General features: G+C 42.9%; 1 long non-coding RNA gene across 1 annotated transcript; it reads left to right on the top strand.

Moving 5' to 3' along the window:
- Window positions 1-433: 433 nt before the first annotated feature.
- On the top strand, window positions 434-20,937 carry LOC144586901 (uncharacterized). Its single transcript, XR_013541990.1, has 2 exons — window positions 434-19,596; window positions 20,464-20,937. It is a non-coding gene; the product is annotated as an uncharacterized LOC144586901 (long non-coding RNA).
- Window positions 20,938-25,597: the final 4,660 nt, after the last annotated feature.

The following is a 25,597-nucleotide window of genomic DNA, read 5'->3' as shown; positions in this document are numbered from 1 at the left end:
TTAAAATTGCATGCCACCTCTTCCTGCAAGCCAAACCACTGGGACCAAGAAAGCACAGCCTCCGTCCAGTCAGTGTGCAGTCACCCCACAGACAACAAACGCCAGCCTGTTTGGGCGAAGGCCATGCTTTGGAGACTGCTTTACAGCTGATAAATAATAAAGGTGGACTGGGCCTGCCACTGGGGCTTCTGGTGATGGATGGAATACAGGCAGATTGAGTGCTTACAATATGCAGTGCTGAAAACCAGAGATAAGAGAGAATCCGCATGAGATATGCAGCTTTGTACAAAGCGTGAGGGAGGCGGGTGCATAGTTTCCTGCACTACATCTGTGGCACGCCATCAACATCTTTGAGCTGACAGTTCTGCCCACTCATAGATGTCAGACCTTTCAATCCATGGGCTTCAAAATGTTATCACAGCCTCAGAGTGTTACTGCTGGGAGCAAGCAGGATGGGGCTACTGGAAAGGAAGGAAGCTGGGGAAAGACGGACAGACGGACCACTGAACTACCGCAGAATAAATGGGGAAGGAATTAAGGATGTGCTGTGGATGGGAGAGGAATGGAAAAGAAGGGTTGCTGCCTGAGGCACAGCAGCAAATGGCGTCTACTTTTCACTCAAGTCAAGTTGTAAGTCACCGAAAGCTGGGCAAGTATTTTTGACACACTTGGCAGAAACATTCCTCAAATGTGTTGCCCCATCCCTACCGATCAAGAGGTGCTGCTCTTCCCTGAGACCCAAAATGTGTTGTTTGAGGCAGCCACCTCACTGTGACCAATGGTAGGACATCCTGTGGGAAGAGAAGAAGGCTGATGGGAGATTTTTAAAAAATATATTGACTTCTCACATGTGCAAATCTCTCTCTCATTCTCTCTCTCTCTCTCTCTTTCTGCCGTTCACACCAGCCTTCTGTACTGACACAACATCTTCTCTCTGTGTGTGTTCCATGACAGAGAAATGCGGCCTGTTGTTGTGCTCACAGAAAACTTGGACACATCTCACTGCTTTGTCCTGCCTTGATGTCCTCAGCACTTTGGTCATTAAATTATATAAATCTTCTCAGCATAAACCTGCTCTGCCTTGCCCATTAGCCTTTTTACCTCTTTTACGGTGCCTAGAACATACATTCTCATGACTCTACCACCATTGGAAGGAGTCCTAAGACAGAGAGTAAAGGAGGATTCTCATTAACAGCAGCTCATTTGCACCCCCATAATATCTGAAGTCTAACATATGAGACAAAGGGTGCATCTCCAAATTGCACTTTCTTTTATGTGCCACTTCCCCCCCCCCCCCCTTGGTGACACCTTTGTTTGGCCTCCTCAGTGATTCTCACACACAGTCTCTAGTGCCTTATGCTTTTCTGAACACTCTTCACAATCCTCCTGAATTCTTGTATCTTCCTCCCCCTCTGGCTTCATGCTTTGATGAAGTGGTTACCATGTCAGACTGGAACTGGGCAGAACCTGACTGAAGCCCCACTGAGCCATGAAACTCTCTCAATGATTGTGGGGCAACCATTCCTTCCCAGTCTTATTTACCTCATAGGGGTGTTGTGAAGTTGAAGGAGAAAAGAAGATAGTCATGTGGTTTGCCTTGTAAGCAAGGGAGGTGATAAATGTAATCAATCAATCATTCATTCATTCATTCAATCAATCAGTCATTCAGTCAACCAACCCACCCACCCACCCACCAATCAATCAATAAAGCAATCAGTCAAATACCAAGAAGGCTGCAGTTGGTAGCTATAGTGTATAGAATGGCATGGGAAGACTCTGTATCAACACTTAGGGATAGATGGTGATCACATACTGATTCTTTTAGCAGTGAGGGCAATCCATGTGTCAAGCTCTTACTGCTATCTGTCACTGGTGCCTTCCTCCCCACTGTCCACCCTAAAATGGAAAGGTTGAACATTGCTACCTGGTGTGGGTCACCACAGAATCATAGAACTGTAGATCTAGAAGAGGCATTGGGGGCATCCGATCCAATCTCTGATGAAGGAAGTTCATATTTATTTCATTTTATTTATTTATTTATTTAATTTATATCCTGCCTATCTGGACTATAAGTCCACTCACTCATAGAAGGAAGTTCATAGAAGCCTCCTTCTATTTTAAAAATCTCCAGTGATGGAGAAGCTACTACCTTCTGAGATAATCAGTTCTATTGTTGAACAGTTCTTATTGTCAGGAAGTTCTTAATGTTTAGTTGAAATATCTTTTTTTAATGTAATTTGATCCCATTAGATTGGGTCCACCAGCAACAGAAAGCAAGCTTGTTGCATCTTTCATATGGCAGCACTTTGTATGTATGTATGTATGTATGTATGTATGTATGTATGTATGTATGTATGTATGTATGTATGTATGTATGTATGTATGTATGTATGTATGTATGTATGTATGTATGTATGTATGTATGTATGTATGTATGTATGTATGTATGTTTTTTATATACCACCCCATTAGTGCATGGCACTATACTAGGTGGTGAACAATATGATGAAAGAATTTGATGATGGCTATCATGTCACCTCTCAGTCTTTCTGCTTGAAGCTAAACACATCCAGCTCTGGTTCCCTGTGGGGTTTATTGTTCAGATCTTTTATCATATTGGTTGTGCTGTTCGGAACATATTCCGGTGTGCCATGATTCTTTCTGAACTCTGGAACCCAGAACTGGATACAGTATACCAGGTGAATTCCTGGCAGAGTAGAGTGGTACTATTACTCACTAAGTTCTACAGACATTAAGTACTGTAGTTGCTTGTGACTGAATCAGGGCGAGCACTTGCCCTCAGATTTTGGGCAGAGGCACCCCATTCTAATTAACAATCTGACCCTTCTGTTGATGCAACTAAGAAGTAGATCTTTGTCTACAAAGCCATGCAAACTGATGGCACAACTTAAATAACAAGGAATAACAAAGTCAGAGGACGGAACAAAAAAGAACAGAGAAACTGTGGGGTCAGCTGTCATTTGTCACTGTTCCTTTTAATGAAATAACAGTCATGTTCCCAGGGCAGCAAAAAAATAAAAAATAAAAATAAGACCAGAACCAACCAACCAAAAAACCACAATGCAATTTAAGAATTTTCCCCTCTAGGAAGGTAGACCTGGCCTCTTTGCAGGTTTAAAAAGAAGGTGATCTGTCATTCTGGGTCAAGGACAAAACATGAGAGCTCACAAAGGTTTCACCAGGTGCTTACTCAAGCTCTCCATCACTGCTTAAGAACATCCATCGCCTGCCTCTCCATAAGACTTGCTCTCATATAAAATAAGTTGCTATCAAGGCTAGGTATAGCCGCTACCTAACATGACCCTTTTGCTGAGGCAGGTTGTCTTAGCATCCCATCTGACATTTTCTGTTCAAAGCTGCAGGCCGTGTGTCTCACCACTTGCAGATCATTTGAATAATCCTTTCACCTCCTTTGATGGCATTTCCTTGAAGGTATTTCAACAGTGCGTTTAATCTCCTTTTCTAAATAAAGGGATGAAACAAAATTTCCAAGACTTTTCTTTCCACATGTAGTCCAGGGCTCAGTCTAGAGACATGTTTTCTGACTATGACCTCTGATCTTTTCCCCCCTGGCAATTGGCTACACTTTGGTCTCTACACAAGGATCTAAAGTCTTTTAAAATGCAGAGTTATTGTGCTGGAATAAAATAAATGCTCAAAATACCAGGGGAAAGATGGGAAGTAATAAATGCACAGGAAAGTAAACGGGAAAACATAAGATACATTGTTTTTTAAAAATGAACATTATCCTATTGCTCATCCCAACTACGAGTATAACCACTGAATCAATTGCTGAATGACAAGTTGACATGGATGTAAATCCCATTGAGTCTACTCAGTGGGTCTACTCTAGCTGGAACTAACAAGATCCTGCGTAAGGAATGCAGTTTATCATTTAATCATAGCTGCTGAGCAAACCACTCAGTTTTATTTCAAACAGCCGTGCTGGAAGGATCATCACCCTTGGGGTCTGCCTATATCAGTTCGCTCCCATGAGATGGCCATCAGCTTAGATGTCTCTAATATGTGGGTGAGTAGATGCCAGATGCCAGTTCACGGATCCCTTCAGGGTCCATACATTGTTCATTATGCTGACTGTGACATTTGCCCCTCGTGGCCCCTGTTTCTCTTCCAAACACAGAGCACACGAAGGCAAACAGAAGACTTTTTCACATGCTGCCACCAGTTGATCACTAAATCAACGTACTTTACTTAGGAAAGATGAAGGTCCATTCAGTTTTCACTTTTTCTTAAAACAGGTTTATTAATTACAGATGTTTCTTTAATACATAATTCATAAGTACATATTTACTTCAGGTTCATCAAGCATCAATCTTCTATTTAAATCTCACAGGTTACTATTCCCTCCTCAGACTAATCACACCTCAGATCTCCCAACTATCTCTCCCCTTCTCTCTCTTTCCCTAACTCTGACTGTACTTCCCCTTTCTCCTCTCAGGCTCTGCCTTTTTAACATCTCTGGTGGCCCCACCTCTCAACCACATCGGCATAAAACATGAATAATGCATAGCCCATTCAGCATAATAAGGGGCGAACACCACACTGACCATTTGCCGGATCTAGATTCTCCATGGTGTAGATGAAGCCCACCAGGCCATAAAAAGAACTTAAGGAAATTGAAAATGGAGGATAGATTTATATGGATAGCTCAGTGAATTAGGTATCTGGCTGTGGAGCCAGAGATTGGGAATTCAATTTCTCTTTGTGCCTCCAGGGAGAAGAGCCAACCTGTGTAGCCTTGAGCAAGCTGCACAGTCCTAGCATGCCCCCCCAAATAAGGGAATGGTAAATCACTTCTAAGTACTCTTGGAATTGACTTGATGGCACATGATGATGATGATGATGATGATGATGATGATGATGATGATGATGATGATGATGATGATGATGACTAGTAGTGACAACAGTGTCCTAAGAAAATAATAGAGAAAGAGCCCTGCTGAAACTGATCAAAGGCTTGCCTAGTCCAGGATGGTCAACACACAGTGGTCAGCACCTGCCTATGGAAAATCCATGAACAGGACACTATTGCCACTGCACTCTTGGCCGTGTTCTCCTGAGGTTCAGAGGCAATGTGCCTCCAAAGGGTTGCTTTTAGGGAGCTGTGCTTTTATATCCTGTTTGTGGCCTTCACCAGAACTATTTGTTGGAAAGTAGGGTGCTGGATTAGATGAGCTTCTAGTCATGTCCCTATAGCAAACACAGTACTCTGGGTTCTGAAGACCACATATAGCAAAAGTGAATGTGTTGTGGGTGAAGAAGAAAAGTGCCCCCACTTAGGAGGAAAAGGTCCAGCCAATCCAGAGTAATGTATGAGCCATGAATTTAGGAAGTCTTCTAAGCAAAAGAATAACTCGAAACAGGCCGCATGGAAATGGATGCACAAGCTGCCACTAGAAAGAGTGGCTTTGTTTGCCTGTGAGTTCAGCGGACTCCTTAAGCCAAGTTCCAAGGACGAGAGTACCATCCACCTGCCCATAGGCAAATGTCATTAATGCCCATGCCATCTGGAAGCACAGTGGCAGGCCCTGCCCTGTTCTAGCATAGAGGTTGTTTTAGGTTTTGATTAATGCGGCCACATGCCAAATATGACATCACAGTTGTAGGGAAGAGTGCAGAGCATGTATCAAAACAGACTGCCAAAATGGCTGAAGCAATTTTCTTTTACAAACTGAGCAAAATCCATTTGATAGGAAGGACAATGGTTGTGTAAAAGCTTGACTTCCCTCTCCATTTTTGAGGTTTCACACCTGACTTTGAAATGATATTCATGGAGAGGAGAAACCAGCTTGTGTTTTGGAAAATTAGAGATTTCACTGTAATTTCTGAGGATAATGTACTCTAGAAGTTACTAGCTAGTAGCTGAAATCCAGTAGTAAATCCCAACTAGAGTAGGCTCGTTGAACCAACAGAATTTACACACTGTTGACTCACCAAATTCCCATTGATTAAATTGGCCTACCCTGCTTGTGACCTACTACTGGATTTCAGTCAGTATTACATTAAAAAGTGTCTGGAAGAATGAAGTTTTGAATGTGAAATGTCTTTATTTTTAACATATTGAATTTTAAATTTCATGTTGAATCTGCCTTTTCTATTTACTGGTTCTCTTACTGGCCAATAGCCTCAGACATTCATGACACACTCCCTAGATCATCTTTTAAAATTGTATGTACCAGTGACAGAGGGGAAACAGAAGGCCTTTAGGAAACAGGTAAAAATTGTATTCTTTGAAGGGGCCCTCAGAAACATCTTACCCCTTTGACATCCTCTTGGATCCATGAATTGGATATTGATCTTGATTTGCCATTGCCCCAGGTTTATCTCATATTTTGAGCTATTATTGCTTTGATCTGAATCTTATTATTTATGCCTTTGTGGGCTGGGCTGGGTAGTTATGTTTTTAATCGGGGTTAGCCACCCAGAACAATGCTAGATGGGTGAGATTCAAGTGTAATGTCTAGATGGGTGGCATATAAATGCAATAAATAAATAAATAAATAAATAAATAAATAAATAAATAAATAAATAAATAAATAAATAAATAAATAAATAAATAAATAAATAAATAAATAAATAATGCACCATTAAACAAACAAACAAACAAACAAATTTAGTTTTACTCACTTTCTTTCCACCAAGGATGGCCCCAGCAAAAGACAGAGGCAGCTGTCCCATGTGGCAGGGTTTGGTTATTTGTGAGGGAGTGAAGAATTCAGGTGATGTGACTGACTGGATACAATTTACTAGGAAGGTCCCTCACTCATTGAATCAAATTAACAGTACCATTTCAATTGTCCAATTCTGGCACCACAATGTCTTTGGGTGACCTGGCCTTCCATCCTATGCTTTGTTCCTCATCAGTTCTGACTAGGCGAGAGTGCCTCTCTCTCTCTCTCTCTCTCTCTCTCTCTCTCTCTCTCTGTGTGTGTGTGTGTGTGTGTGTGTGTGATGTACCATTGAATTTCATCTGACTTATTGTGGCTCAAATAAGGTTTTCCATGTGAAATATTTGAGCAGTGTTTTTAGCAATGCCCAGCACCCCTTGTGAGTTCCAGAGTTCTGTGGGGATTTAAACCCAGATCCAGTCCTTCACTCTTTCCATGACACCACACTGGTTCATTTAGAGACTGGGAGGACTGTTGAAGACCCTGGAGCCAACTGTCGCCAATTTGTACCAATGGAGTGCTAATGCTTCTTGGCAACAATCGCAGAGGGAATCCCGGATGGTTTAGAGAGTACAGTATTACTGTGAACCAGAAGCCATGAGAATAAATAGTGAATCGCAGGCTTCATATCATAACATGGCCAAGGACAAACCCAGCCTGTTCAGAATGAGGGTGATGCTTGTTTAGATTAGTAAAAATACTTTCAAGCAATCACCAAGCAGTGCCAGATCTCTCTCTCTCTGTTTCTCTCTCTCTCTCTCTGTTTCTCTCTCTCTCTGTGGATTTTCAGTGGTGCTGAAAATGCTGGCCAGAGGTGCCCCTTCTTTTTTGGCTTAATCTGAGCTAACCCTCACCAAGAGAAAGAGTAGCTCCTCGCTGGAGCCAGCAGGGCCTTCGCACAGGCACCACCCTTGTTCATGAGGCTATTGAAAGGGAACAGCTTGGCCGGATGGAGGAGGTGTGCGGAGACATGGCAGGTACGCCTGTAGCAGCAGAGCCTTTCATTTCTTCCTGGCTCATAACGCCTCACACCTTCCGTCACCCTGCCAACGTGTGATGGATGAATTGAGGAGGTCACAAGAGGATCCTTGTTTTCCACATGTGGGCTATTCCAAGTCCTGTCCTCCATCAGCAGTCAAGGAAGCTGGAGGAACTGGAATGACACTTCATTAAAAACCGACGGTATTTGACTTCATGCTGTGATTATGAGACAAGGTCAGTGGTGAGGTGCTGGGGCAGCTGGGTATCCCTCTTCCCTTTCATTTGATGCCTCAACCCCCACATCACTTTCCATTTATCCCCGGGCTCTCCTCTGATTATTCGACTTCTGTCTGGGCAACAGAATAGGCAGCCACTGATCGAAGGTTACAAATATTTACATTCCCTTGCCTTTCCTGATAGGGGAACTTTATGCCAGCCTGTCTCACCTAATTAACAGAGAGCTTCAGAAACCAGCCAAAGGCCTTCAGACAGCGTTTGCACTTCATTAGTAACGTTTGCCCCGCCTCCCTCGCTATCCCACTCGCTTCTGCTGACATGTCATCTGTGCAATGGAATATGTCAAAATAACACATGGCAAGGTGTGTGGCTTACACCGAGGGACTGGCCTGGCTTAAACAGGGAAGAAAGCTTAGAGGCCACTTCTCAGAGCCACCCGAAATGAAGCTTGTTTTCCTTCCACTCTGACCTCAGTCCTGTGTCCTTTTGCTCTGCGGGCGAAACACTCAGGGCCGGGTGTTTCTAAGTTTTGGCAGCACTTCCTCCAGTGGCATCAGGTTAATATTTCATGCAGCGGGCTTACATTTTCTGAGATTTGTGAGCCATCTTCCTGTTCTTGTGGTTGAAAATCTGTGATGACCTTTGACAAACTGGAAACAGAAATGCAGGTTAACGAGGACCATGTCTGTGCTTTCTGCGTAAAACCAAGGTGACCATGGATCTTCCAGTCAAATGGCCTCATGAGTTATTGGGCTGAGGTGCAGAACAGCACCATAAAGAATTTTCCATTTAAGCTTACAGATGCCTATCAAGAATTATGATGAGTGGAATTTTCCCCTCTGAACTCATCTGTTGTAAATCATTTTTAGATACTGCTGGCAGGGGGAGCAGCAGGAAGAGAGAACAACCTAAGATGAGATGTTGTTAGTTTGCAAGATCTGAGTAGAGCTGTTTAAGATATTTTTAAAGTCTGTAATTCATATAGTCACCACACATCAGAAGTGACTTGATGACACATAGCATCTTTGCAGGGTTTTTTCCTTAATTACCAAACAATTGTATAGTGACAATATGAGTGGAATAGTAACCCAAGCTCTGCTAACATTGATGCACACCATCCTCAGTCACAAAGCCAAAAACAGTAATTTTGCAGCTTAAATGAGTGAGGTTCTCAATTTTGGTTGTTGTGGGTTTCCCCAAATTTTGCACAGAGCAAGAACAGATTGTCTGTTACATCTGTGCCACATTTGGTGCTGATCTGAAGTCTAGTTTAAAAATTATAAATTTTTGTTTGGGGTGCCCCCATTTATGGAGTTGCCTTACGAAATTCTGATTTGCTGTGTTGCACAATATCTCTTACTGCACTGCCATGCAGCAATAATAAGCATTCTGTACTATACAGGGCTGGCTTGGTAGCTCAGTGAGCTGGGTATCTGGCTGCAGAGCAAGAGGTTGGAACCAATTTCCCAATGGGTATCTGAGGAGCACTACCAGCCTGTGTAGCCTTCGGCAAGCTGAACAGTTGCAGAGTGCCCGCAGAAGAAGGGAATGGTAAATCACTTCATAGAATCACAGAGCTGGAAGGAGCCTACTGTATAAGGCTGTGGAGTCCAAACTCCTGCTGTACGCAAGAATCCAAGTCAAAGCAGATCTGACAGATGGCTGTCCAATTTTCTCTTGAATGCTTCCAATTGGAAGGCTCCCCACTTCCTGAGGTAATTGGTTCCATTGTCATACCTCTCTAACAGTTATGACATTTTCCCTGATATTCAGCCTAAATTTGACTTCCTGTAGCTTTAGCCTATGATTAGGTGTCCTGCATTCTGGGATGACTGAGAACAGATCCTGCCTTCCTCTGTATGTCTTTCAAGCATTTGAAAAGTGCTATCATATCTCCCTTCAGTCTTCTTTTCTCAAGGCTAAACATGCCCAGTTCTTTCAGTCTTCCCTCATAGGACTTGGTTTCCAGTCCCCTGATCATCCTTGTTGCCCTCCTCTGAACTTGCTTCAGTTTGTTGGCATCCTTCTCAAAATGTGGTGTTCAGAACTAGACACAGTACCTTAGGTGAGGCCTAACCAGTGCTCAATAGAAGGGAACTAGTACTTCTTGGGATTTAGAGATTATACTTCTGTCAATGCGTCCTAAAATAGCATTGGCCTTTTTTGCAGCCACATCAAACTGTTGGCACATGTTCAGCTTTTGATCTACAACACTTTGAAGATCCTTCTCACAGTATTACTGAGCCAGGTATCCCCAATCTTGTAACTGTACATTTGGTTTGTTCCCCCTTGGTGAAGAACACTGCATTTATGCCTTTTAAATTTCATTTTGTTGTTTTCAGGCCAGTGGTCAAACCTATCAAGATCCTTTTGTGTGTTGTTCCTTTCTTCCAAGGTATTTGCTATCCCACCATTTGTGTCATCTGCAGATTTGGTAAGTATTCCCTGCACCCCGTCATCCCAAGTCATTAATAAAAATATTGAAGAGCACAGGGCCCAGAACTGAGCCCACTTGTTACCTCCTCCCATTTGGAGAAGGAGCCATTAAGAATCATCCTCTGAGTACAATTCTGTAACGAACTGGGTATCCACCAGACACTTGTTCATGCCCACAGCTAGTTAGCTTGCTAATCAGAATATCATGGGGTACTTTGTCAAACCTTTGCTGAAGTCAAGATATATTGTATCTTCAGCACTCCCACCATCTACCAGGGAGGTTATCCAATCAAAGAATGAGATAAGATTAGTCTGGCAGGATTTGCTCTTGACAAATTCACGTTGGCTTCTAATTATTACTAAATTGTTTTCAAAATGCTTACAGAGTGACTGCTCCGTAATTTTCCTTGGAATTGATGTCAGGCTGATCAGTCTTATTTCCCCAGTTCCTCCTTTTTGCCCTTTTTGAAGATTGGGACAATATTCACTGTCCTCCAGTCATCTGGTATTTCATCCATTCTCCACGATTTCAAGAAAATAATAAGCAGTGGTTATTCTTCAGCCAGCTCCATCAATACCTTTGGATGTAGTTCATCTGGCCCTAGGAATTTGAACTCATTGAAAGTAGTAAGGTACTCCCTGACTGTTTTTTTTAAAATCAATCTCAAGCTGTAATCTTGCCCCCTCTTCTGAGTACTCTCTTCCTAGAAAACTCTAGAAAGGGTTGATATCAGGATTGAGTTGATGTCTGGGCTACTGAGAGACATGCCTTCTAACAGAGGAGTCCTGGTCTAGCCACAATCCAGTTAGACTAGCTCTCTGCCTTGATACTGCCTTCTATTCTCAATAAGCCAGAAGCCTGGTTTATTGAGCCCTGGGTAGACCTCAATGGGGGTTCCTTAGGTCAATCTTCTTTTCTCTGGCCTCTCCTATCACCTTTGACTACTGGTCATCTGGCCTTAGCAAAAAAACAACATTTGCCCTCAAGACTTTTCCTATGGCAGTAGATCCGGTTGTCAGGCCAGTCTTGGAAAATCTAGGGGAAGGGCTGCAGCCCCTAGTTTTGCAATGCTGTAAAGTCCCGGTTGTCCTGCTGTAGTCACAGCCCCAGACCCCTCCCCCTCAAGGACAGAGCATTGCTGAATATAATTGAGTGCCTTGTAGGGATACTCCACTCCTTGCTGTGGCCGCTTTGACATGTTTCCATATTCCATAGGATTGCAGCTGAAGTGTCATTGATGATCATGATTAAGGATCCCACTTAAACCAACTGCTTCCCTGGTCAGCATCAGCATAATGGGCTAAAACCGCTTAATGCCGTGTTGTAGTAACAATAGTATAGCAACAATTATAGCAATAATAACATCATTTATTTTTGATTGTTTGTCCATATGTAAGCTGATGTCCCACTATGTTTTTGAGGAACTTCTTTCACCAATGTTAATGTTGCAGGAAAACTCTGAGACAAGAATTGACCCTCTGGAAAAGCCAATAATTCTAGGAAAAGTTGAAAACAACATGGAAGAAGGAAAATCAAATAAGGGATGGATTGACACAATAAAGGAACCATGGACTTAAGTTTGCAAGAGCACAGCAGGACTGCTAAATATAGAACCTTTTGGATATCCCTCATTCATAGGATTACCATGAGTTGGCACACAACAACAACTCTGAGTCAGTATTGCAGGATGGAACAAAGTGCATGGAAGCATGTATCTTATAAAAGAGGTAATATGAACCACAAGGACCTACTGCAGCATTCCAAAAAGCATTCCACAGGGACCTTAAATGGAGCTCATGGGACCATCTCAGTGAAACTGGCTGGGATGAAAGCAACTATGGAGGCTGCAGGTAAGCTCACTGGATGTAAAGTCCATTGCTCAAAGACATAGAGTTGGTTGGTGCGGGTGTGAGATAGGAAGCCAGGTGGATGTGCCAGGTCACTATGGTGACAGCTCTGCGGTGACCTGCGGTACAAGGCATTTTTCTGTTATGAGGACTGCAATATTATGAAATAAGGGACAAGGACTTCATTTGAGGTGCCCTCTCAGTACAAAAATAAGAGCCCCACTGCGCATAATGACTTCACAGAGCACTCAAAAACTGGGCACACACAATGGCCTTCTTCTGCTCCATTGCTTAGTATCATTCGACTCAAGCTGCTTTTATAATTTCCTTCCAAAAACATTGGTCACATGATGTAATCTATTTCAAAGGTAATTGGATTGTTTCATCTCTAGGGATCCACACACAAGGGGAGAGATGTAGCAAATATGCTGAAATTGGCAGGTTTCACATGTCTACAGCAAAGCGCCTTTAGTGTTGCCTTCTGGCCTCTTCCTGACCCTGACCCTTTCCCTTGTTTGGCACCCCCCCCCCAGTTAGATTACAGGAGAACTAGGCATCCGACGACATTCAGCATGAATCTACAAGATGAAATGAGCGCTGCACAGCAAACCTGACCTTTGGTTGCACCAAGACTCCTGATAACAGTATTGTGAGAGCCTCCGTTGTTCCCTGACTTGAAGGGAGGCACAAAGCAAATCTCTTCGTTTTGTTTTTTTAAAATAATGATAAGCAATGACATCTCTGACAAAGGCATTAAATAAAATCAGCTCCAACCCTTACTAATTCAGAATGGAAGAGGAACTGAAACAGGCGAGCGAGCGAGACATTTAATAGTTGAGATCATCACAACTGGAGCAGGCCGTTGAATTGACAGAATTTATAGAGGAGTTGACTCATCAGATCCCCACGGATTCAAGTTGTGACTTACTACTAAATTTCAGCCAGTGTGTCACAAAGGGATGGGGACCAGGATAAGACTTGTAGAGGTTTAGCCCCGGTCAGGCAGTTTAAGCTGGTAACATTGTTCATATGATAAGTAAAATAAGGTGTTTTTTTAATTTTTTTTTGAGGGGTTGGTAGGGAAGCTGATAATGGAATCAATTTGATGCCGTTTTGCAGTCTGAGAGGCAAAGGACAGAACGCTGCCTCTCTTCCTGTACCATATAAAATGCCCACTGGAGCAGTAGTTAAATGTTACATATGTACTTACAATGGAACGGCGCCCTCCATGTATTTTGAGGCAGTGGAGTAGCTCAGAGCCCACAGAGTACAGTTCTGTCCTCCAGAACCTTGTTACTGTCTCCTAACATCTGTTGTCTGAGGCAGTGGTTCTTAACCTTTGTTACTCAGATGTTTTTGAACTGCAACTCCCAGAAACCCCAGCCAGCACAGTTGGTGGTGAAGGCTTCTGGGAGTTGCAATCCAAAACTCCTGAGTAACCCAAGGTTAAGAACCAGTGGTCTGAGGTACATGTCTTCAGTCTCTCAATTGATAGGGCCAGCTTTGGTGAAGAGAAATGTATTGTTCCTGAGTAGATCAGAACCTTCCTATTCCAGAACCTTGCAGTAATCAAGGCTTCCCTGCTCAGAGCAGTGCTGTTGGCTGGGTCAAGGCCAAAGTTAAGAACCACTCAGCTCTTGCCATGTATTTCAGTTCCCGGCCCCAAAAGGCATTCCTCAGGATCAGGCCTGTGATAGGGAGCTCTTGTTACGTGTTGTTCACATCTTAAAGCAATTTAGCTTGGAACTCCGGACTCCTTCCAGGTTACTGTCAAGCTTTTTATCTTCCCAATAAATATCAATGAACCATTTATTGGGATCTGCATAAAGTAGGAAGCTCTAATGAGCTGCAGATTCAATTAGTAATGAAAGCACCTTTTCACTGCCTGAGCTGACCACTTTTCAAACGGGGCACAGCAGTCAAAGGAGGCCCTGCACTTGGAACTTTTGCCAACGCAGCAATTGCAAGTGATGTCACACAGAGCCCAAAGAGGGAAATGCTAAGGAATTGGCCTACTGTGACTGCTGGAGGCTCTGGCTGACACGTGTCTCTACTCTGCCCCATAGGAGAGAATATGAAGCCCCATGATTTGTACCATGAAATCAGAGCCTCCCCAAAAGCAGTGTTTTTCTAGTTACTTATCCTGTGACATCATTTATCAAGTAAGTAAGTAAGTAAGTAAGTAAGTAAGTAAGTAAGTAAGTAAGTAAGTAAGTAAGTAAGTAAGTAAGTAAGTAAGTAAGTAAGTAAGTAAGTGATTTGGTAGTTGATTGTGTGAGCCAGCTTCCTTTCTCCTTTCAAAGAGACTGATAGCATTTCTTTTGCCCTAGAGAAGGACCAAAGGTACAACCCCCAAGTGGCAATGAAATATCAGAAAGGCGATTTTGATGCTAAGGGATTAAGAGCATTTCCCAAGGGATGTGAAAGAACTTGAGGCAGATCGACTGCCCAGCTTTGTTCAGGATCTCATTGGTCACTCTCCTTGAGACTGAGAGAGCAGTTTTGCCCTGAGGGGTGATCACTTGGTAAATCCAGATGACATTGGGGAAAGACGCTCCAACAAGTAACTTGGGCCCAACCATGAAGAGCTTTGTACATGAGTGTCAAAACCTTCAACCTGATCTGGGATGCAATGGGTAACCTGTGGAAGCAACCCTGAACCAGGATGATATTGTCAAACTTGCTTGCACCAACCACCAGTCTGGCTGCCACATTCTGGATATGCTGTAGTCTCTGGATCAGCCTCAAGGGAAGCCCAATGTGGAGAGCATTGCAGTAGTCAATCTGGGAGATGACCAGCACCTGCAACAAGGTCCTGACGGAGTTATCGTCTAGGTAGGGGAGAAGCTGGGCAATTAGCCTAAATTGATTAAAGGCTGGTCTGGATACAGCTGTGATCTGGAACTCCACAGCTATAATTATAGTTGCATTACCATTTTTTTGGGGTGTTACTGTTTTTTGGGTGCATTGCTGCTTTTATTATATATGCAACTTATAGTTGTGTTACTATTTTTATTGTTTATTGTTGGGTTTATTGATTGTTAAATTACCACCCAGAATCGTGCATTGCACTAATGGGGTGGTATTAATTAATGATCAGAATTAATTAATTAATTCTGACTTTGCATCTGACCTTCTGACAAGGACATTTCCTGTGACCCCTTGTATCCCCCTCCTAGGGACTATAAGACTCAGTTGAAGCCACCGGGGTTGCTTGTGCAAAAGTATTGCATGGATACTTCTTGAAGAATGGACAGGCTGTCCCTCTGCCTACACTTGTTTCAGGCTGGATGACACAAAGGGCTTCAAAATGAACAATCGAGGTTTAATTTTCACCAATATAGAGTCAGACATTTTGTCTTTCTCTCTAGTACACATGCATACGCAGGCACACACACAGAGAGAGTCTTTATATCCTGTGCCTTGGCCATCCCACATGGCATACGTTTTCTTGTCCTCCAAGGCACCTTTTCGACGTTGTCCCTAGCCATGTGGGAAATGCCTTTCCATAGGCAGCTCCCATGGGATCCTGGCAGTGTTTCAGGAACCCTACAACATGTACAGGGTCTGATTTCATCTCTGAGACCCCATATGTTTAGGTCATTTCAAAGCAACCCCAGCTGTGTAAGAGCTGCTTATGGAAAATCATTCCCTTTGCCCTCCCTCCCCAGCTATAGTAATCATCAGACCTGACTTAAAAATACAACAAATGCATTCTAAAGCAAGCTCAGCCTGAAGTATTACAAAACACATGACTTAAAGTAAGCATAGGCTTATGTTTTCTTGATGCAATCGTGTGTGTGTGCGTGTGCGTGTGTATGCATGCATGCATGTGAAAAAGACAAGGAGAAACAATGACTCTGGTAGTTTATGGCACCCTCCACATACTTCTGCTACAGCCATAACAGAGGATCACGTGGTAGCACCTTCTGAGGTAACCAATGGGAGGGCTCAGAAAGCAACCCTCCCCCAACAACCATTGACCTCCTACGTATAGGCTAATCAGCTGGCACTGGATTTAAACACAACTCCTTTGAATGCAGGAAATAAAAGCAAGGCAAAAGATAAGCACTTGAGTTTGATAAGCACTAGGTTCTTTTGCTCCCTGAAATAAGCACACATTTGCATTTGCAGGGAGGTTTTAATGAATCACTTTGAACATGGTAACTGAACTGCATTCCTCTCCACTTGAGATCACCTTGTTTTAATTATCTCCATTTGATGTTCAGACACTTCTGTGAGATAAATTTATTAGTAAACGTCAGGGTGAAATGTGTGTTTCTCCATCAATGTGCCAGCTTGATAAGGAGTGTGGGGGGTGGGGGTGGAATATGGCTTTCTGCACAAGCCACACTTACAGACTTTATCGCTGAAACAAGTTTTACTGGAACAAGAGTTATTATAACTCTGGTGGAGAAACCAGGGCTGTTTAAGCTTAAGTGGAGTGTGACCATAACCACATAGTTTATTGTCTGAGCAGGTTTCCACCAACCCCTGCTACACAAAGGAAGAATGGGGTTGGGTGTGTGTGTGAGAGAGGGAGTGAAGGAGGGAGGCAGCGGCAGATTGGAGAGAACAACATTGGAATGTTTGTTTAGGCACAAATATTAATTGGAATTGCAGTGCTTCTCTTCTGACTGTTTTTTTTTTTTTTAGAAGAATGGACTGGAACCCCACTAATGTGCCGCCACTGAATGAAGATTGTGGTAAAAGTGTATTATATGGCTGCTTCAGCAGAGAGGCTAAGATGAAAGTGTACGGGGCAGAGACTAAAACTGACCATCTTAGTGGAAGAATGCTGTAGGTCCCTTGGCACTAATTTGTTGCCTGGGCTTTTTGTATTTTTAAAGGGAGTTGTTCTAACAACTCTTTCCCTGTGTTTGGGCCATAGCGCAGTGGAGGTGACCAGAAAAATCCTTTTATTTCCGTTTTCATGAGATGAAATTGACCAGAGGGAGTGGGAGGTCGGTCACCCCACCAGTTTTGCAGTTCAGCTGGTATGGGCCATCTGGAACTGAGCCAAGGGGCCTGGGGCCTGTCCTTTGATAACTCATCAATTTCTTTCTCACCAGAAACATCTGGTTCAGAATGCTGAGTTATGAGCTAATATTAAACACAAATGTTTATAGCATCGCATATATAATATTGTTGATTAGACGCATCAAGTAAAGTAATTGACCAGCGGGGACCTGGGGCGAGCAGCTGGTAGAACCTTTGGAAAGAAGCCAAGAGGCCTGGCTTTAATTCCCAGGCCATCCATATTCTTTCGCACCAAAAACATCTGGATTTTAACACCGTGGACTGTCGTACCAAAGAAAACCACTGCTTGGATTCCAAACTTGCTTTTGAGGAGAGCTTAATCCTGTTTCCATTTCATTAAGATTTGTTGAGAATAGCCAAGATTGGAATCCTAATTCAGACGCATTCCCTCCAAGTGTTTATAATTTTGCTATATTCAGAAAATATCTCTGTATGTAAAATATGAGTCAAAGATACATAATGTTATATTTTCCTAAATAGACGAGACACTGGGGTCTGCTGCCATTACATCATCAATTAGTTTTCTATTTCAACACATTTGTTTCAATGTTGGATCCAGCCTATTGTCTAGAACAGGGTAGACAGCTGTGGCCCTCCAGATGTTTTTCAGCTGTTAACTCCCAGCAGCTCTATCCCACATAGCCAATGGTGAGGGATGATAGGGGATGTAATACAAAACCATCTGGAGGATCACAATTGCCCATGCCGGTTTAGACTTCAGAGAAGAATATGGATATCATCATGATAATAGATCACCAGTTGTACAAGTGGTGCTAAACTATTGATACAGACAGAGGCAAATACTGTGGAATCTGCAGGAAAGTATGTTATTTTTATGTAGATGATGTAGTTCCTTAATGATGTTTGTAAACAAAGCCAGAAAACATCCTATGGGAGAAGATTTTTCTGCCAACCAAACTATAGCCTTGCGAATATCATGGGGGCCCATTTTTAAAAAATCCATCCAGAGCTGTTTTATTACTGAAAGGTTTAGCTCATGTTTAGTTATCACTGCCATTGGTGCCATTGTAAACTGGTAGGAATGGTTTCCATCAGTTATTTAGTCCAGAGCTTAGATGGAGCAGGATATGGTGAGAATCATCCCCATGTGCCACTTTCTCTATTTTACCCAGATGACTAGTGATGGGGAAGGCTGCCCGGGGCAGACTTAAGGCATCTCCCTTCCTGTTTTCTGAAATTTGAGAAGGAAAGGTTTGGGTGGGTGCACGCCTATGTCTGGCTGTGGGAGAAGTATGTGCTTGTTTCTGAGAGTTGGAGGTAAAATGCTGTGCATGCACATGTTTAGTATATACAGGTGCAAGTGTGTTGGGGAGGCAAGAGGGGTACCTATTCGTGAGTCCAAGTCCATGCATGTACAGTATAGGGTTCCTGAGGCCATGGCCTATCATGCCACGTGGCCTTAGAGAACAAAAGCCTTGCCCATAACTCCCGTGCAACAATCCAGTAATACAGTATACACATTGTGGGGGGATGAGGGCTAGGCTCCAGGATACTGTATTGTATTGCCTAAAAGAACTGTATGAGCCAGGTTAGATTTGGGAGCTGGGATTTCCTAACGACTGCATCATTGACATGACATGACAGGATGAAATAGTGATGACTCCTCATAGAGGAAAGCAGGATGAAACAGGGAGTTCTCTAGACAAAGCAGAACTTAAAGGCAAAGGCAGTTGGAACACAGCATTTTAGAGATGTTCTCATGCTACAGGAGAAAATTTTGAGTACTTGCGATTTTTATAGGGTTTTCCGTACAAAGCACTCAGGTCTGAAGGCTGCTTATGCCAGTGGATGCTACAACAGATTTTCATAAGAGTGGAAATTACTGCATTGTCCTTCATGTACTCCTATTTTCACAGACCCAGGATGGTTTTCATCAATCATTTAGTTTGGAGCTTAGAAAATTACTATTATTATTTTTTGCTTACAACTCCCACAATCCTTCAGTGAACATGGCCATCCTGTTTTTTATTAGACATTCACCGCCACCACTGTTTATCTGGCATTAGTAGGTCAATGAAATCTGACTATTGTATCTAGCCTTGAAATCTTGCATGAGATTGCTTTTTTTCTTTGGGTGAGGTGGGCTAACCCAAGGAAGGTATCATCCTAATTTTTTAATTTTAATTTTAAGGTTTTTTTTGCTTATCAGCCAACACATTTGCCTCTGTGTTCTGCATTGCTTGACAAATGCCAAACTGAATCATTCAGCAATGGGGTCAATGAGGAGGTCTACAGGCTGTCAGAAGCTGAGACTTGAGTCACTGGCTGAAGTCCAGTTGCACAGCCCACAGCATACACCATGGGGCTGATGTCATCCACACTGGTAAATCACCACTAAGTGAAGCCTTCCTTTTAGCGATTTAAGGAGCATGTGATTTCATTGCACTCTATTGTTATTTTTATTCAGAAACACCAGGCATAGTCAATCAAGATTATAAAAATATTGACTGGTGTTTAGAGATGGGGACAACTCACCATTTTGGTGAGTAGTCCCATTTCATGAGTCATCAAAAGTTGACGACTCACGGAGCACGAAGTTGCCCCCATGAAGTGACAAATAACGAAGTTCAACTCATGGGAGGGGGCTATTAAAAAGAAAAACATGCCCACCGTCCCCTTCCTATTAGAAAAAAAGAAAAGAAAGAAAAACGTCATTCTGCCTACTGGCTGCTGATCAATTGATCAGTGGCAGATAGGCAGCCCCCCACAGCCAGCCACCCCAACAGCCTACCCCCCCCACACCCCTTCTTCTCCCTACCTTATCCCCCACCCCACTCCACCCCTGCTGACACCCCCTTACCTTAATGGCTGCTGCCGAGGTAAAAAAAATGCCAAAAGGGTCATCCAATGATAAGTTCAAGTAACTACCAATGTTTTTAAAAGTTTAAAATCTAATGTATTTTTAATATATCTATATTTTAATGATATTAATTAATTTAATTATATATTTTAATTATATGTATTTTAATTATCGATAAATAATTTTAATTATAATGTCTGTGGATATTTTTAAATGTATTTTACACACACACAGATACATACACATATACATACATATACATACATACCTATATATGAAAATACATTTAAGATATATCCACAGACTTCATATAGTAATTAAAATGCTTGTTTGTTTTATATATTTTTCCCACTGGGTGTCAGTAGAGCCTCACTTTTTCACCTCCTACAGGGAAGAAGGATAATTGCCTTGGACTACTCTAAGAAGTCTCCGAAAGCTTCCATGCCCTCTTTTGAATGGCGAGGATGCACAAAAAGGAGAATGACCATAAGCCATAAGCTGGGCACGGAGGGTATACTTTGCTCAGACATGGCTTGATCCCTGCCATCCTTGTTAAGAGATTCCAAGAAAACGCATTGGCCGAAGGGCTCCTGGACAGCTCCTGTGCGGGACTTGCTGTATGTGGTGAGCCTGTTGGAATTGAGTTGAGTTGCAGATATCCCTCCGCGCTGCCATGAGGGCAACATTAAAGGAATGGCGCTTCAAGATAATACAAGGAGGATACTGCTGGTGTCATTTAATAAGGTTGTTTATTAAAACTTTACATGTTAATACAAATCATTTTCCTCAATTGAAGAAAAACGCATTGATCACAACTCCAAAGTTAGAAGCAAAATCATTCATTAAAATTCCTCAAGTCCATCACACTCTTTCTTTTCTTAGAAGGCCTTGAACTCACTTCCCTTTGGATGGATTAATAATGTTGTCTATAATTCTGTGCCCACTGACCTAGTAAAGTACGATGGTTGTGCTTTTCTGGTTGTGCTTGTATCCTTACTAGAGATGGCCATGACCTGGAAAAATGACAAACCGGGGTGGTTCATGGCTGTCCCTGAACCACGAACGACAAACTGCCCATGAATCCCAGAAAAAAAAAATGAACGTGTTAACAGGTTGTTTTTTTCTGGTTTGGGCCTGGAAGAGGGGACCCTAATGCCTCCACCCTCTCTGCTGCCAGCTTGCCCCCTTTCCCACTACCCTCCTTGCCTCCCTATCTGGTCCTGTCTCCTCTTCCTCCTCCTCCTCTTTGTCCTCTGCTGCCACCAACTTTAGAGGCAGTGGCCCAGCTTCTCTTCTGGGCACTCAGCTGCCATCTCTGCACATGTGCACACCCGTCAGCCGATAGGTGTGTCCATGTGCAGAGACAGCAGGCTCCTGGAAAGGAAGATGGGTCGCTGCCGCTAAAGAGGGTGGCAGTGGCGGATGAAGAGGAGGTGATGGCAGGACCAGGTGGGGAGGCAACGGGGGCAGCAGTAAGGGGCGAGTCATCTGTTTTGCCAAAAATGAAGCACTGAGTGGGAAAAAGTTCAGTGCTTCATTTCATTTCGGCAAAACAAGTTACCCAAACCAAACCATGAACTAGGCCAGTTGGTTGTGTTTTTTTAGTTCATCGTTCATTTTGTGCCCGTCTCTAATAATTATTCTTGTGACTATCCTGCTGTGCATGACCATGGGCTCTGTTTGACTTTATCTCTTCTAGTACTGGTCGAATATGGTCTGTTACTTAAACTTTGATGTGGAACTCCCTGTTTGAGCCAACCTGCTTACTGATGGACTTTGACTGTTGAATTGACTGTATCTTTGGCTGTACCTCTGGATTCCCTTGTCTTAGTCTGGAACTGGAGGACTGAGCTACTAGATCCTGCCTGACATTGCAACAGAGTTCTTGGAAATGTAGAAAGAATGGGGTGTATGTCAGGCACTGGATATGGTGCACCTGCCACAGGATATGCTTTGCATGACCGCAGATCTATTTAATTCTTTCAACTGGTAAGGTAAAGGTAAAGGTTCCCCTTGACAATTTTTGTCCAGTCGTGTTCGACTCTAGGGGGCGGTGCTCATCCCCGTTTCCAAGCCATAGAGCCAGCGTTTTGTCCGAAGACAATCTTCCGTGGTCACATGGCCAGTGCGACTTAGACACAGAACGCTGTTACCTTCCCACCGAGGTGGTCCCTATTTATCTACTTGCATTTGCATGCTTTCGAACCACTAGGTTGGCGGGAGCTGGGACAAGCGATGGGCGCTCACTCAGTCATGTGGATTCGATCTTACGACTGCTGGTCTTCTGACCCTGCAGCACAGGCTTCTGCGGTATAGCCCGCAGCGCCACCACGTCCCTTCTTTCAACTGGAGCACTATCCATTTCTTCCTTCACTGCACTTTTCTGGGCATAAACCTGGCACTGGCTAACTATGGCTGTCGATGCTGCTCCCTTAAAGTTTTTAAGCTATTGCCACAAACATGCACAGCAACGGAATCACCAGGACTCCTAGGAAAATGGTTCCCAGCAATCCAAGATCCTCCTACCATGTTTAGGTCCAAGCACAGACAGGGAAAAGGGAGTTTCGTCTGAATTATTTTTTGTGTGGACTCCTGCCCATCACTATTCATGTCCATCAACTTAGTTGATGGCGTTGAAAAGAGATATTGCCACATACAGCCACATTCCAAAATGAAGCAATTAGTTTTAGAAGAAACCAGATCAGCCCCAATATAAACTTGTTCCATAAAATGAACATCCCCCCCCCCGCCAAATCCAGCATTTCCTATAAAAATGTGCAGCTTTTAGTTAAAATTCCATTATGGGACAGTAATATTTATATAGCACAGTAAAACATTGTGTTCCTTTTTTTTTTTCAAGAGAGAGGCTGGGCGAGTGGATGAGGAACGGTGCTGCTGAGGGTTTTGGTCCCACAGCAGAGCTGAAGTGTAGCTAAGCCAAGGCAGTGCTCTGTCAATTAATGATACAGTAGTTTCTCAGCATTTATGCCAAGCCTGGCCAATCCTGAGGCTCCACACAGGCTGCTAAGGCAGAGCCCAATGGTGTCCATTCTTACCTGTGCAGCTTTTCAAACTGTCAGCTGGCCGAGTCCTTTGCTCATGCAGGCCAAGAGGATTTTCTGAGGCTTAAACATGCATAATGGAAGACTAGGCTGGGCCTTAGCCTGAGGCTGCGAAGTTCTCAGTGGAGCCCTGGAAAACGGCTGGTGATCCAATGTTCCAAGTGTAGGATGTTTTATGTGCATCTTTAAAATAAACATGTCAGGAAGCCACATGGGATAGGAGTAGAGTGGCACAGGATGCAACTGAACACTCAATACAAAGGACACCCCAAACAATGTGGAAGAGAATTCCATTTGAGGGACAAGGTCCATTTTCTCACACAAAGCTGCCCCACGGAGGAAACTCTTCAAAATACAAAGTAAATTAAAAGTGCCACAGTACTGCTCAGGGTCTCCAAGAACAACAATTCCAGGTGTGTGCTTTAGGCTTGGAGCTTTCCTGTACATTGCCCAACAGGCATGTTGCGAAGTGCTCCAAGTGTATTAATACGGGCTGTTATTCTGAATGTCCTCAAGCAGCTGACAGATTTATGCAGGAAATTAAGCTAACATCATATGTCAGAGTAACTTTGAAGGCGGCTGCTAAATGAGTGCCGTAGAAAACTTACAACCACCTCCAGTGTGCATCAGAGCAATCATGGAAAGGGATAAGGGGGATGTGAAGAGGGAAAATGCATCCAATTAGGAGTAAGTGCTCCATAAAGGAGTGGCTGTTTTTAATGCTATTGATGCTTGCTGGGGGTTATGTAGAAACAAAGTATGGGAAGGAAACCATAACATGAAGGTATGATCAACAGGCAGCAGAGCAGGGCATTGAAGGGCACTTGAACAAGAGTGTTTAGACGCTTTCATTCTTTGTTACAATTATTCCACCTTTCATTTAGACAGATGTTCACAGTGCTTAGCAAAACAAGTGAAACCCCCAATCAAAGAAAGACCATACAATCCGGCAGATTTTAAATGAACAAGACAGACATTGCCAGAATTTAATTCTGTACAAGATGGAAAAAGTTAAGTTGCAGTGCCAGGATGTACCTGTGATTAATTCATCCCTAAATGCCTTTTCAATTAATCACAATGTGATTAATTGTAAAGGCAAAAGATTTAGGGTGAACACAATTTTTTACTGTGCACAAATCACATGTAGATGCATGAAGGGCAGAACTATTAAAAATTATGGAATATTTTGAGTGTTTAATATAGAAAAAGTTGCCTGGCTGAAATAGCTAAAAATATGAGACAGAAATTGGACAAAGAGGTGGTATGGTTCAGAAATGATATGCATGCAGCAAGATTTCTGAGGTAAAAAAAAATTCACAAAAATGTAAATTTCCTTCATAATCCCTCCCCAGTGGAAAGTAATTGATTCCTTCAAGGTTTCATCATTCAGGAAGTAGGATGGATTCATCAGAAACCTGGTTTTGTGCCTGTGTTTCTTTCTGTGGCAATTAGGATAGGTTTTCTTAGTGTATGAAAGTACAAGAGTTCAGGAATCATTTCATGTAATCTCTCCATTTAAAAACAACAACAACAACACTCATGTGTGAATTGACCCTGATTGGATCAAATTATGGTAGAATATGGCTATTATTATTTCAGTGAGATGCAACTTGCCTATTGAGCCAGAAGTCAGCAGCTGAATTCTTTTAATAGAAGAGCCAGCCTGTGTAGCTTTGGTTAAACTGCACAGTCCCTGGGTGACCCCAAAAGAAGGGAATTATTCAACCACTTCTGAATGCTCTGTAGCTAGAAAACCCTGGAAAAAGTCATCATAAGTAGGATTTGACCTGATAGCATTTAATTATTAATTATTAATTATTAGGACTAAGAGGGCAACTGGACATTTAGCTCACTGTATGGTCCACTGCGGGGATGGGCTGGTTTGCTCCCAAAGCCTGTGATGAGACAATGTGTTGGGACATACCAGTATACCTCCATTGTGTTCCTGCTCACATGTTTCTGGCCTCTGTCAGGAACTTCTACTTTTTTTGCTGTAGGTAGGAGCAAACTGTTTTGGTTCATTTCCAGCACATGCAATCAAAATGAACCCAAAATGAACTTTCAGCTGTCAATTTGCCATATCGTGAAGTAGCTTAAGAAGACATCCACTTCAGGCTATTGGCAAATTAAACACTTCCTCAGCTCCGTGGAGGGGACAAAGAAATAATAATGATGAAAATAATGAAAGCATATTGGGGCAGTGAAGATGTGCTGCATCACTTTTTAAAAAAGAAAAATGGAAAACTTTCTCCTGGAAGCAGGAGGCAGAAGTGGGCAATCGGGAGGGATTTTTTTTGCTTTTAATTATCATCATCATCATCATCACCACCATCATCTTAGAACTGTAGAACTGGAAGAGAGCCTATGAATCATTGTGTCCAGTCCCTGTCAAGGAGGCACAATAGGGAATTACACTCCCAACTTCTCGGTCTGCAGCCAGATGCCTAAATCACTGAGCTGTC

Source organism: Pogona vitticeps, chromosome 2 (genome assembly GCF_051106095.1).
Source record: "Pogona vitticeps strain Pit_001003342236 chromosome 2, PviZW2.1, whole genome shotgun sequence".
In the NCBI taxonomy this organism is placed as follows: Eukaryota; Metazoa; Chordata; class Lepidosauria; order Squamata; family Agamidae; genus Pogona; species Pogona vitticeps.
This window is presented reverse-complemented; position numbering and strand designations above follow the sequence as displayed.